We start from the raw sequence: 14,792 nt of genomic DNA, 5'->3' as shown, positions 1-14,792 counted from the left end.
TTTTACCCAGAACAACTCCTGTCCCAGAACTGGATTGGGTCCTGCAGGGGACAGAAAGGACACTTACTGCAAATCTGAATTCAGAGACATGGTACTTCACAATGAAACCTGAAGATGGACTCCTGGAAGGACCATCATCTCTTGACTCTTCTGCCTGTTGTCTTCACACCAGACATCTGCCCTCTCTAAAGCACCTTTTCTCTAAAATACACTTGTGGGCATACCTCACTTTAGATTTTTTTCCTGGGAATACAATTCAAAGTTTCCCAACTCATTGTTTGGCATTTTAAATTGCTTAACTTTTAAAAATCAAATCTTACTTGATTTTATTTTATTGAGATGGAGTCTCGCTCTTGTTGTCCAGGCTGGAGTGCAATGGCTCAATCTCAGCTCACCACAACCTCCGCCTCCCAGGTTCAAGCAATTCTCCTGCCTCAGCCTCCTGAGTAGCTGTGATTACAGGCATACACCACCACGCCTGGTAAATTTTGTATTTTTAGTAGAGACAGGGTTTCTCCACGTTGGTCAGGCTGATCTCAAACTCCTGACCTCAGCTGATCTGCCCACCTTGGCCTCCCAAAGTGCTGGGATTATAGGCATGAGCGCCACTGTGCCTGGCCTAAAAAAATCAAATCTTATTTAAGAGGAATTTGTTACTACTTTCAAGAGTCTTGTTGTGAAATTCCGTGTATGTAAAGAGAAAATTATTACCAGTCTGGATTTTTTTTTAATATTCGGTTTGATTAAGGGCAGTTTCAGCTTCAGCCAAATCCTTTCTGAATACTGGGAGGGAGAACAGGCCAAATCTCCACTGTAAAAATTAGCAGTACAGGTATACCGTACAACACTATATGGATACAGGTTTAGTCAGATATGATCATGTCCAAATGACATATCCAAATCCATATGTAGAAAACTCATCGAAGGCTGAGGATGGTGGCTCATGTCCGTAATCCCAGCACTTTGGGAGGCCAAAGTGGGTGGATCACATGAGGTCAGAAGTTCGAGACTAGCCTGGCCAACATGGTGAAACCCTGTCCTCTCTACTAAAAATACAAAAATTACCCAGGTATAGTGGCATGTGCCTGTAGTCGTAGCTACTCAGGAGGCTGAGACAGGAGAATTGCCTGAACCTGGGAGGTGGAGGTTGTGGTGAGCTGAGATCACGCCATTGCACTCCAGCCTGGGTGACACAGTGAAACTCCATCCCAAAGAGAGAGAAAGGAAAAAAAAAGAAAACTCAGGTCAGGCGCGGTGGCTCATGCCTATAATCTCAGCACTTTGGGAGGCCGAGGCAGATCACAAGGTCCGGAGTTTGAGACCAGCCTGACCAACATGGTAAAACCCCATCTCTACTGAAAATACAAACATTAGCTGGGCGTGGTAATGTGCATCTGTAATTCCAGTTTACTCAGGAGGCTGAGGCAGGAGAATAGCTTGAACCCAGGTGGCAGAGGTTCCCATGAGCCGAGATGGTGCCACAGCACTCCAGCCTGGGTGACAGAGCAAGACTCCGTCTCAAAAAAAAATAAATAAATAAAACTCATCTAGTATCCTGTGATGTAGAAATTATTATACAGCAATAATTGCTGCTTACAGAGGTGGGGGTAAGACTCTAAGATCCTACTGTTCCACAGATCATTAAGAAAAGATCCAATTGTGATTTGTCTTGCTTTAGTGTTATGTACTGTTTTGTCAAATTTTTTGACAGTAGTTATCCCTGTATGGTATGTCATTGTAATTCAGTGGATTGAAATTAAATCATCTAATCAGTGTTCATTGGGTGCCTACTGTGAGCCAGGTAGATGTCAGAGTAGGAAGAAGGATAAAACATGGCCACTGCTTTTAAGGACCTCCTGGTGTCGGTGAGGACTGCAGACACGTGGATGCAGAACTCCAATACAATGAGCTGCGTCCATAAGTACTGTGGCCATGCCAAGAATGGAGAGATCAACCACAGCAGCCACCCTGAGTCAACCACTGCTGTTAGGCCACTTCCTAAAGTACCACTTGGTTCATGTCCCCTCCCTGTTTAAAAATGTACAGTGACGGCCAGTCATGGTGGCTCAAGCCTCTAATCCCAGCGCTTTGGGAGGCTGAGGCGGGTAGATCACAAGGTCAGGTGTTTTAGACCAGCCTGGCCAATATGGTGAAACCTCGTCTCTACTAAAAAAACAAAAATTAGCCGGGCGTGGTGGTGTGTGGTGGTGCGCGCCTGTAGTCCCAGCTACTCAGGAGGCTGAGGCAGGAGAATGGCTTGAACCCAGGAGGCGGAGGTTGCAGTGAGCCAAGATTACACCACAGCACTCCAGCCTGAGTGACAGAACAAGACTCCATCTCAAAACAAAAGAAACAAAAAATGTACAGTGACTTCCTGTCACCAACCACATCAGGTTCAAAGTCTCCTGTAGTACTAAGCCCACTCTGCCTGGCTGACCTTCCCCATGACGTTTAATGTGGACATGCACGCGCACACACCTGGTTTATTGCCATGTTCATGTTCTTCACATTTGGAACGCCATCCCTCTTCCCTTATCCAAATCCTGCTCATCTTTCAAGGCCCAAATCAAGTCCTGCCTTGGTGGCATGGTACCAGTTGGACTAGTGCCCATGCATGATTTCTCTTATCTCTGAACTCCAGTTGCACTTAGCACCTTTGAGTGTAATTGTTCTTTAAGTCATTCTAAAGGAATTGTCAGCTGTTCCAGAGCAGAGACCATGTTTTCTTAGGATGGGGACTCTATGCTGTACCCTGGCGAAGTGCTGAACAAGTCCTTGGTTGATTGGCTAGATGATGCTAGATAAAGGGCTGACTGTAAAAATGCACCTCTGTCTGGGCCAGGTGCTGTGGCTCATGCCTGTAAATCCCAGCACTTTGGGAGGCCAAAGCGGGTGGATCATGAGGCCAGGAGTTCGAGACCAGCCTGGCCAATATGGTGAAACCCTGTCTGTACTAAAAATACAAAAATTAGTTTGGTGTGGTGGTGGGTGCCTGTAATCCCAGCTATTCAGGAGGCTGAGGCAAGAGAATCGCTTGAAACTGGAAGGTGGAAATTGCAGTGAGCCGAGATCACGCCACTGCACTCCAGCCTAAGCAAAAGAGAAACTCTGTTTCCAAAAAAAAAAAAAAAAAAAGTACCTCTGTCTTGTAGCCTCTGGCCTCTGTAATTCAGGTTGTTTATGGAAGGGTGTTCATATCCTCACCACTTCACTCACTGTCACAACCTGCCATTTATCCCAGGATGCATTTAATCTGCCAAGCCCCAGAGAATCCTAGGGTCCAATTTTTTTTTTTTTTTTTTTTTTTTTTTTTTTTAAAGACGGGGTTTCACCATATTTGTCAAGCTGGTCTTGAACTCCTGACCTCAGGTGATCTGCCCGCCTCAGCCTCCCAAAGTGCTAGGATTACAGGCGTGAGCCACCTCGCCCGGCCCAATTTTTTTTTTTTTTCTTTTCTTTCTTTTTGTTTTGAGACGGACTCTCGCACTGTTGCCCAGGCTGGAGTACAGTGGCATGATCATGGCTCACTGCAACTTCCACCTCCCAGGTTCAAGCAATTCTCCTGCCTCGGCCTCTCGAGTAGCTGGGATTACAGGTGCCTGCCACCATGCCTGGCTAATTTTTGTATTTTTAGTAGAAACAGGGTTTCACCATGTTGGCCAGGCTGGTCTCAAACTCCTGACCTCAGGTAGTCCATCTGCGTCGGCCTCCCAAAGTGCTGGGATTGTAGGCGTGAGCCACCGGCCTCTAGGATCTGATTTCTGACTACACAGACAAGCAGTGCCAGTCGAGGCTTGGCCCTCAGTAGCTGGTCTGTGATCAGCTGGGCCATACCACAGCGTGGTGCAGGGTTAGTCCCACTCTGGGAAGAAGAGGCAGGCTTTGTCCAAAGAGCAGGCATCTGGAGCCCACCAATTTGACTTCAACCTCACTTTCCTTGGTCATTTCACAAACGGTATCAGATGGTCCTTGGCACCACTTAGTGACAATCCTAACTGCCTGGCTACCTGTAGGCCACAGCAGGGGGTGTCCTAATGTTTTTAAAGCTGGAGAGGTGGAACTGAGGAAGGAAGGAAGTTTGATTGGAAAGGGGTTAGATTAAGCTTCTTAGTGAAGGATGAGGTCAACATTTGCAACATTTGTAATTTTTTGTTGTTGTTCTAATCAACAGGGCCTGTTTTGGAGACCAGAGGCTTTAAACAGAAAGGGCTGGGGGAGGGACTCCACAGTGACCTACTGCAGGCTGCTTCCTTGAAGGAAAATCAGCAGCTTCTCAAGAGACCTATTTATACAAAGGAACTCTCCCCTCCCTTCCCCCACTGCCCCTTCCCTTTCCCGCTCCTCTCCAGTTTGGCTGCTGCCATATCCCTTCTGTACGTCCTTCCCTGACTCCACCTAAAGCCAGGCACCCTTGCTGCCCTAGAGATTGTTGGGACTCACTCCCAGTGCCTTGCTTTCTGGGCAGAGGGGAAGTCCGGCTGGGCCCAGAGGTAAAGTAAGACTGCCTCTGGTCTCTTTCTCAGCTTATCAGGGAATTCCTGGCGGGCACAGACACGTGTACACAAAACCACACACACATACACTCAGCCCAAGCCAGTGATGACGTTCCCCTGCCTGGCTGGTTCTACATATGGGTGTGACTTGGTCAGAGAGGACAGGGAGGGTCTAAATATTTAGATACTGGATTGCCAAGCCCTCAATGGAAACCAGAGATCCTCTCAAAATGAACATTTGCAGAAAGAAAAGCAGCCCCTGGCATCTCTGGGAGCTCGCCTGGTACTGTTGGCCAGGACTTGGTGTTGCTACCGACTGGCCTGGCACTCACGGCTAGTCTGGGTGTTCTGCTGAATATACACTCACAGGACATGAGCTTTATACAAGGCCACTCTGTGACCATGGTGGGTTAGGGCAAAAACAAGGCCACTCCATAATCATGTGAACACAGACCAAAACATGAACATTGCCTGAACCTCGAAAATGACCAAACAACCCCCCCATCCTGGTTTTTCTGAGCAGCTGCTGCTCCCTTACCAATTGCAGCTTCAGCCTTGCTCTTGCCTGCCCTCCTCTTGGATAAGATTGAGTTGGTAAGCTACCCGATCCAATCACAGAATCACCAGCATCCAGTCCAGAGCAAAGCCTGACTTCCTTAAACCTTCCTCCAAATCCCCTGACCCAACCCGAATCGTCTCAGTCTTTTCTAGCACCCTCATCCTGGGGCACGGCAGGGTTTCACCATGGGGTGCCTTCTTTCTTGCTGCAATGAGCAATAAACGCAACCTGTTTGACCACAAGAGTGTTCCTGGTGGTCTTTGACCAGAGAGGGTTGACAATTTGGACACGATAGCCAGAATATCCTCTGGAGGACCACTACTAGGCAGAGACAGCAGTGAATTTCACCTAGTATTGTACCTTTCTGAAGACCTTACTTAGTCCCTGTGGAGCCTCCTAGGTCTGTGTCTGATTGTGGAAAGCTCAGGAGTTGTGTCTTGTGTTGCGAGACAGAGGTACCTGGCTTCCCAGGCAGGTTCCTAGATCCTAGGATGTCTTGGCATTTGCAGTACAACACAAAGATGCTTCCCAGGGAGCACCTAGCATAGGTATTGAATTTATAAATAACATACAGATAAACATACTCATTTCTTTAATATTTTCTGTGCAAGTAATGCATGCCATGGTACTATACTAGGCTCTGGAGGTAGGAAGATGAGTAATAGATTGTCCCTGTCTTCAGTGGCTTTATAACTGAGTGATGGCCACAGACAAGTCAACAGGGATTATCAGTTGTGCTGATAACCCTAAGTGCTGGGAGTGAGGTGTGTGAGTTCCAATCGGAACATCATTGCTTCTCTAGTTGCTTTACTGTTCTGCTTCTATCTATTCTAGGCATTTTAAAAAATAGAGATGGGGTCTCACTTTGTTGCCCAGGCTGTTCCCAAACTCCTGGGTACAAGCTATCCTCCCACCTCAGCCTCCTAAAGTGCTGGGATTACTGGCATGAGCCCCTGTGCCCAGCCTATTCTAGGCTTTTCCTTCACTGACCATAGTTCCCCCATTTTATGGTTGTGTCTTGTCTGTCATCACTTTGGAAAAAATATGGAGAATGCTCTGCTTCCTAGAGGGTGGAGCTGACACTCCTTTCACCCAAAGAGATTACACATGTCCCTCTTCACTCTTCCTCAGGTCTTTTATCGTTCTCCCTCCTTTTCTCGGAATCTCTGCAGTCTTACCCTCATTTGTTGTTGTTGTTGTTGTTGTTGTTGAGACAGAGTCTTGCTCTGTCGCCCAGGCTGGAGTACAGTGGCAGGATCTCGACTCACTGCAACCTCCACCTCCTGGGTTCAAGTGATTCTTCTGCCTCAGCCTCCCGAGTAGTTAGGATTACAGGCCACCATGCCCGTCACCATGCCCAGCTAAATTTTTTTGTATTTTTAGTAGAGATGGGGTTTCACCATGTTGGCCAGGCTGATCTTGAACTTCTGGCCTCAGGTGATCCACCTGCCTCAGCCCCCCAAAGTGCTGGGATTACAGATGTGAGCCACCACGCCTGGCCACTCTTGTTTTCCTTTTCCCTGTGTTTCCTCCTTGGGTTCCAGGGGCTGCTCCCTGCCCCTGTGTTTTCTCCTGAAGCCAAGCAGCACAGTGAAAAGAACGCTCTTCAGATTTCAGCCTCGGCCAACTAATTTCCCAGCTCTCTGCTTCCTCATCTGTAAAATGAGGGAAGAGCCTCGATGATCTCTCACCTTTGGCCCTGACCTCCTGTGTATGCAACAGTCTTCAGGTGTTTGCACAGGACTTTCTTCATCTCTCCATCTCTCAGTTGCCATTTACCTCTAAGGTCTAGAGTGGCTGCCAATGGAACCCAAACCCTTGGCAGCCATCTCCCCAAGACTCTGCTGTCCCTTTGGGTTTACTAGATGTACAGGTTTTGTTGGTTTTTGTTTTTAGTTTATGGCTTTTGTTTATAGTTTATTTTTCTTTGACCTACCCAGTTACAACTGGACCCCTACAGATTGTACATTGTCTTATTTCCTCTCCATGGAGAGACTGACAGCCTCAAAACTAGGCTCCATGAAACAGATCATCCTTCAACCCCTAAGCTAAAGTTTGGCTTCAAACCCAGAGTTTCCCCAAGGAAGGCCTGACAGTGGGACTATTGTCAGCCATGATCCTAACACCTACATTCCCACGGGGCCATTGAATAGCTCCCAATCCCCAACAAACATGCCACAGAGCTGCTGTGTGGACAGCCATCATAACCCAGGCTTTCAACCTAATACCAAGGTAGGAGCTCAGAAAAGCTCCCTCATGCCATATAAGCCCAAGCCTTGAGGCCAGCCCTTCTACCTCCCACGCCCTTGCTCCTAGTCCATGGCCATTTCCATACTGACCATGACCTTGGCAGAGCCATGCCCTGAAGTGCAGTGACAAGCCAGGAAGCTCGGCTTGCAGACCTCAGCACCTAGCTTTGGCTCTCACCGTGCAGATAAAAGGAAATTACATACAGGGAAACTGCCAATCCAGTACCATGATTTGCTGGGTGGGAAAGGATGCTTAAGGACTATGCCCTTCTGGAAGGAAAGGGGAGCTTTAGGTGTTTCAGAAGCCAGCAGGGTTCCTCCAGCTTGAAGTCTTCCCTGGCCTGGGGCTGAGACCCTTAAGCACTTTGTTGAAACTAATATTCCAAGCAACCAGTGTGTGACTCTGGTCTCCCACCCCAGTGGAGAGGTGATGAGACAATCCAGTCCTCTCATCCCTTCCACTGTCGTCAAACTAGTGGCAGAGGGGGCGGGATGAAAACCAGGACTCCTGGGCCTCCGAGTCACCCCCACTGTAACCTGAACTGGTCCACTATCAAGTTCCAGGAAAAAGGGCCACAGTGACCTCTCAGATGATCAACTTGACTTGCTGCTGGGGTCCAGAACAGCCCAAGGCTCAGAACACTCTGAACTTGTCCCTTTGGTGGCAGAAGCTGTTCCAAATCCTACCTGGAGCAAGCTCATGTTCTCATCTGTTCATTGGAACAAGTGGTTCTAAAGAAGAGCCATCATCTTCCAGGTGAACCGGCAGGCAGACCCAAGGTTCTGAAGAGGGAAAGGACTTGCAGACCTCCCTTCCCTTGGGCAGGCACTCCCTGCCTAAGGGTCTCAGCCTCAGGCCAGGGAAGGCTTCCAGCTAGAGGAGCCCTGCGGGCTTCTGAAACACCTAAAGCTCCCCTTTCTTTAGCAGTGGCTAATTCCAAAAGGATACCTTAGTCAGAGCTTTGCTCAATCTTGCAAACATTCAGTTCCCTCCTGGGCATTCCCTGTGCACCCCCAGAACAGCACAGGTGTCCAGGTTGGAACACGGGCATGGAGGTCTCCACGGGGACTCTCGCCAGCCACTGCCCTCCCAGGTGCCCCACCGAATCCTTCCCTGGGAGCCCAGCGCTGCCCCAGTTCGCCTGTCAGGATGAGAGGAAGAGGGGATGTGGGAGCAGAAAAGAAAGGATTTCAGCATTTTGGGAGGCTGAGGCAGGCAGATCACCTGAGGTGAGGAGTTCGAGACCAGCCTGGCCAACATGGTGAAACCCGGTCTCTACTAAAAATGCAAAAATTAGCCGGTCGTGGTGGCGGACGCATCTAATCCAGCTACTCGGGAGACTGAGGCAGGAGAATTGCTTGAACCCGGGGAGTAGAGGTTGCAATGAGCCGAGATGGAGACCCTTAAGCCTAGGCGAAAGAGCAAGACCCCGCCTCAAATTAAAAAAAAAAGAAAGAAAGGATTGAGGGTAAGTTTCAAGGGGTATGCCTGCGATCGGGGAGGATTCTCATTATCATGAGTCAGCGGATCGGGCCCACTGTGACTTCACTGCTTCCCCAAAAGAGGCGCCCCGGGCAGGAGGCGGCTCAGAGCGCAGCAGCGGGAGTAGAAGCTCAAAGTGCTGGCTGCCTGCGCCGGGCAGAGCGCGGGACGGGGCTCGGGGCTAGGCTGGTCAAGCCGCTTGGGGCTGAGGCGGCGAAAGGAGGCCGCGCGCCAGCAAGGAAAGCTGGGGGCAGAGGAGCCGACATCTCCTCCTCCTGCGGCCCCTCCTCGGACGCCAGTACCCGCCGCCGCCGCCGCATTCCGCGTGCAGGTGGCGCTGCAGAGGCGCCCCGGCGCACTGCTGGGCGGGTGGGGGCGCTCAGCGCCACCGAGATAGTGGGTAGGGGATAGGGGCTTGGAAGGCGCGCGAGCCCATTAAGGAGGTGGCGAGGAAAAGGCCGCCAGTCCCCGCTGCTTCTCGGGCCGTCCCCGGATTCGAGAGAAGGCCGCGCCCCCACCCAAGTGGCGGGAGAGTACGGGGATCAGTCCCGCTGGGGACCGCCCCAGATCGGGGGCTGGTTTCTACGCGCTTCTGCAAAGTCCCTCGAGCCACCTTCCAGGCCCTGCAGAGCTCCGGGCGATTCCTAACTTCAGCAAAGGGATTGCGGTTTCGGGGCGGTCTCTGCTCTCTGGGGATGGCGCTCTTGACCCGCAGGCAATAGAATGGAAACTTTGAGTCGTGCTGGGGTGTTGGGGGTGGGTTCCCCTGAACAGCCACCCTCTAGCCTGGCTCCCATGAGACCCAGAAGGCATCTACAGCACAGAGATGCAGACTGTGGCCAAGCCTGGGGCGAAGCCTGGGACTCGGACTCGGCCTAGATGAGAGATAGAGGCTTGGCCCAAGTCTGGATCTAGAGGGACAGTTACAGGTTACATGCTTGTCAGTGCGGTCTTCGGCAGCTACATAAGGAAAAAAGAAAAAAGAAAAAAAAAAAAAAAGACAACAAACACTAAGAGGCTCATCTGGGGCTCAAACTTGCAATCTCTGTCTTCATAGAACTTGGTGTCCTAACTTGCAGGCCATGAGCTCTAGAAGTCATGATGCTGCTTTGCCGGGCGCAGTGGCTCATGCCTGTAATCCCAGCACTTTGGGAGGCCCGGGCAGGCGGATCAGGAGGTCAGGATATCGAGACCATCCTGGCTAACATGGTGAAACACTGTCTCTACTGAAAATACAAAAAATTAGCCGGGTGTGGTGGCACGAACCTGTAGTCCCAGCTACCTGGGAGGTTGAAGCAGGAGAATCGCTTGCACCCGGGAGGCGGAGGTTGCAGTGAGCAGAGATCACACCACTGCACTACAGCCTGGGCGAAAGGGTGAACCCCAATCCAAAAAAAAAAAAAAAAAAAAAAAAAAATGTCATGCTGCTGCCTTGGACATCTCGTGGTGCTTGGTGGTCATGCGGTGGCTGTTTAGTTAGCATATTGAGAATATCAAGGCACAAAAATAACCTTGTGGCCAGAACCTGTGGGGAAAAAGTTGTTGGGGGCTCCAACTTTGCTCTCTCCAGAAGCCCGGGTGGCCACTTCTGTGACACAGCTTGACATATAAAATCTATGGGCAGAGTATGTCCCTCTGTTCTGTGCCAAGAAATAAAAGCTGCACCCTGTGCTAGCATTCTGGGTGCCTCCTCTCCCCTCTCAGTCCATCCAGTTCTCCTGCTTTCAGGGTGTCCAAAACCATCTGAGAAAGTTATCTAAAGACTTTCCATAAAGAAAGGGAAGGGAGGCGGAAATCCAAGGGATCATAAACGTTCCCAGGTCTCACTGTGTGCCAGGAGAAATACCGTCTGTCTCCCGCCCAGACCTCAGAGCCCGGGCTTTTTTCCTACAGGGCGGTGCCCAGCTATTCCTGGAAGCCCCCTCCTTTCTACCAGCCCCCTCCCCAAGGTGACTTCTCCCAGAGCACGGACCGAGGGAAAAGATCAGATCAGCAAAGCTTGACGCCCCCCTGACCCCTCTTTCTGTCCCCAACCTGACCTGCAGTCTCAGCCTGTGCCCTCTCCTGATGCCACGGCGCCAGATTCTTCTCCCAGAGCAGGACCTAAGCCATGAGCTCTACCCCCCAGCCTGGCTCCGCGCTCCACTAGGTGACCAGGAGAGGATCTGATATACTAATTTGTGTTAATGTGATAATGGGAGCTAATGGGGTCATGTGCTAACCATAGGTCCAAGTTCTAACTCAGCATCACAACCTCAACACCAAGCTCAGGCTGCAGGGATGGGAATTTTGGGCTGACTAATCTCCACAGCCGGCTGGAGCGGGTGGGGGAGTGGGAGGAACTGAAGCCCCGGGACGATCCCAGGGTCTGGTGCCTTTGAACTGCTGTCTCGGTTTCAGTTTCATCCTTGGCTGACACGTTCCTCTGAAGAGTGGAATTGCTTTGGTTTCCCTCCAACCCCTCTCTCGTCCCTGGCCGCCCCCTTTTTGGACTGCTAGCTCCCCTTGGTCAGCCCTTCTCTTCATGAGGGAAGAGATGGGAAGATAATTTGGCAGCGACAAGGAAAAAATGTACACGTAGACACCCTGAGACGCACAGGCTCACATACCATACTGCTTTGCAGACACACATATGCACACGCCCTCCACAAACACACACGCATGCAAGAAGGACCCGACATCCAAGACTTGAGCCCACACACACCCACACCCCCAACACAGTTATGCCCTTACTCACATCTGTGAGACCCACACAGACACGCACATAGGCAGGCCAGACCCAGAGACCCATGTTACACACAGACCCACATGCACACTCACATGCCCTCACACAAACAAACCAGCAGCAGCCGCCGAGTTGGATGGCTTCCTCAAAAGAGGGCTGGAAAGTTTGTTTGCTGCCAGCGAAGGGGCCTAGACATTCCGTGAAGTGACTCATACTGCACCTTTATACACATTAAGTGTTATATTTCTCTGCATTCAACAACAACCCTCAACCCCGATGTGGGGGCAGGGTGGGGAAACTGAGGGGTGGCTGCATTTCTTTTTTTCTTTTATGAGACAGAGTCTCGCTCTGTCGCCCAGGCTGGAGTGCAGAGGCATGTTCTCGGCTCACTGCAACCTCCACCTCCTGAGTTCAATCAATTGTCTCAGCCTCCTGATAGCTGGGACTACAGGCGCCCGCCACCACGCCCAGCTAATTTCTGTATTTTTGTTTGTTTGTTTGTTTTTGAGATGGAGTTTTGCTCTTGTTGCCCAGGCTGGAGTGCAATGGCGAGATATTGGCTCATTGCAACCTCCGCCTCCCAGGTTCAAGTGATTCTCCTGCCTCAGCCTCCTGAGTAGCTGGGATTACAGGCATGCGCCATAACACCCGGCTAATTTTGTATTTTTAGTAGAAATGGGATTTCTCCATGTTGGCCAGCCTGGTCTCGAACTCCTGACCTCAGGTGATCTGCCCGCCTTGGCCTTCCAAAGTGCTGGGATTACAGGAAATCTGCCCAAAGCCACTTTGTCCTTACTCTTTTTTTTTTTTTTTTTTTTTTTTTTGAGACGGAGTTTCACTCTTGTTACCCAGGCTGGAGTGCAATGGCGCGATCTCGGCTCACCGCAACCTCCGCCTCCTGGGTTCAGGCAATTCTCCTGCCTCAGCCTCCTGAGCAGCTGGGATTACAGGCACACGCCACCATGCCCAGCTAATTTTTTGTATTTTTAGTAGAGACGGGGTTTCACCATGTTGACCGGGATGGTCTCGATCTCTTGACCTCGTGATCCACCCGCCTCGGCCTCCCAAAGTGCTGGGATTACAGGCTTGAGCCACCGCGCCCGGCCTTACTCTTTTTTTTTAAAAAAAAGAACCACAGGTTTGGGTCTTTCTGTCTCCCTGACACTCCAAATTTCCCACCACCCCAGAGGTTCCTCCTGAAGAACACTGAATCTGTTTCCCAAACAACAGGCCCACTCCCCAACTATCGGGGGTCAGAGGGTAGTGCCTCCTAGCAGCCACCACGCTCAGGGTTGACAGGGCGAGCACCTACTCACAGCCAGCACCACCTCCTGTGCCGGCATCACCTCCTCCAGGCAGCCCTCCTGAGCTACTGTCCAGCTGGAAGACAAGAGAAGGCCTGTGATCTGAAGTTTTGTAGGGGCTTTCATGGTTCTGGGAGGAGAAATGTGTACCTGTTTTAATGATTGTAAACTGAGCAGGGTGGGCTGCAGGTACCAAGTGGCTTTCCAAGATCCCCAGTCAGACACGCATCCCAGCCTAGGAGGGTGGCTCAGATGAAAGTTGTGATCTGGGAAGTGGCTACCAACTCCATCCTCTCGTCTGCGTGCCTGCACCTTAGCCTGAGTCCACACCTCCACCGCAGTCCAGGCCGAGGCAACAGACCATCATCCGTGAAGAAGAGCTTTGGTATAACCAGCCCATGTTGCACACAGATCCACATGCCAAGAAGTTGAGTGAGGGGAGGGAGGGAGAAACCAGCCACCTTGTCTCCAAAGAACCTGCGGTGGCTGGGCACAGTGGCTCATGCCTGTAATCTCTGCACTTTGAGAGGCCGAGGCAGGTGGATCACCTGAGGTCAGGATTTCGAGACTAGCCTGGCCAATGTGGTGAAACCCCATCTTTCCTAAAAATATAAAAAATTGGCCAAGCACAGTGGCAGGTGCCTGTAGTATCAGCACTTGGGGAGGCCGAGGTGGATGGGTCATGAGGTCAGGAGTTCGAGACCATCCTGGCCAACACAGTGAAACCCCGTCTCTACTAAAAATACAAAAATTAGCTGGGTGTGGTGGTGCAGGCCCATAGTCCCAGCTACTCGGGAGGCTGAGGTAGGAGAATCACTTGAACCTGGGAGTCAGAGGTTGCAGTGAGCCGAGATCGCACCGCTGCACTCCAGTCTAGGCAACAGAGGGAGACTCCATCTCAAATAATAATAATAATACAAAAAATTAGCTGTGCGTGGTGGCAGGTGTCTGTAATCCCAGCTACTCAGGAGGCTGAGGTAGGAGAAACTCTTGAACCTGGGAGGCGGAGGTTGCAGTGAGCTGAGATCGTGCCATTTCACTCCAGCCTGGGCAACAAGAGCAAAACTCTGCCTCAAAAGTTAAAGAGTTAAAAAAAAGCCTGGAGTGATTTGCAGGAAAACATGAGCTATCAGGCACTGCTTGATTAAAGGAATTCTGTTTTGCAGTTATTCAAGAAGCTTTTTAGAACAAACACTGCTTTGCTGACCAGACACAACCTTGACTTGGAGATCTCTGTGTGCCACTGGATACCCATGGCCTTGTCGTGTAAACCCAACAGATGCAAACCTGGGGTTATTGAATGCAACAGAAGAACAATGAGTACCGGCTTTATAGAAAGGATTATAGGGGGCTTCTCAGATTTATAGGTGGGAGGCTTCCTTTTACACCATAACCTCTCTCCCAGCTTTTGAATACACTCCTCGTTCCAAAAGTCTGATCGATAGGCAACTTTTCTACTTCCTCCCTTCCTTCCTTCTCTCTCTCCTTCTTTCTCTCTCTTTCTCTCTTTCATCTTTCCTTCTTTCTTTTCTTCTTTCTTTCCTTCCTTCCCTCCCTCCCTCTTCTTTCTTTCTCCCTCCTTCCTTCCTTTCTTTTCCTTTCTTTTCCTTCCTTCCTTCCTTTCCCCCTTTCTTTCTTTCTTTCTTTCTTTTTTTCTTTCTTTTCTTTCTTTCTTCTCTTTCTTTTCTTCCTTCTTTCTTCTTTCTTTCTGGAGTTTCTCCTGTCACCCAGGCTGGAGCACAGTGACATGATCTCAGCTCACTGCAACCTCCACCTCCCGGGTTCAAGCAATTCTCCTACCTTAGCCTCAGCCTCCAGAGTAGCTGAGATTACAGGCTCTTGCCACCACGCCTAGCTAATTTTTGTATTTTTAGTAGAGACGGGGTTTCACCATGTTGGTCAGGCTGGTCTCAAGCTCCTGAACTCAGGTGATTCACCCGCTTCAACCTCCCAAAGTGCTGGGATTACAGGCATGAACT

This window comes from Sapajus apella, unplaced genomic scaffold (genome assembly GCF_009761245.1).
Source record: "Sapajus apella isolate SASKATOON/1434 unplaced genomic scaffold, GSC_monkey_1.0 scaffold115, whole genome shotgun sequence".
NCBI classification, from domain to species: Eukaryota; Metazoa; Chordata; class Mammalia; order Primates; family Cebidae; genus Sapajus; species Sapajus apella.
Note: the sequence above shows the minus strand (reverse complement) of the source record.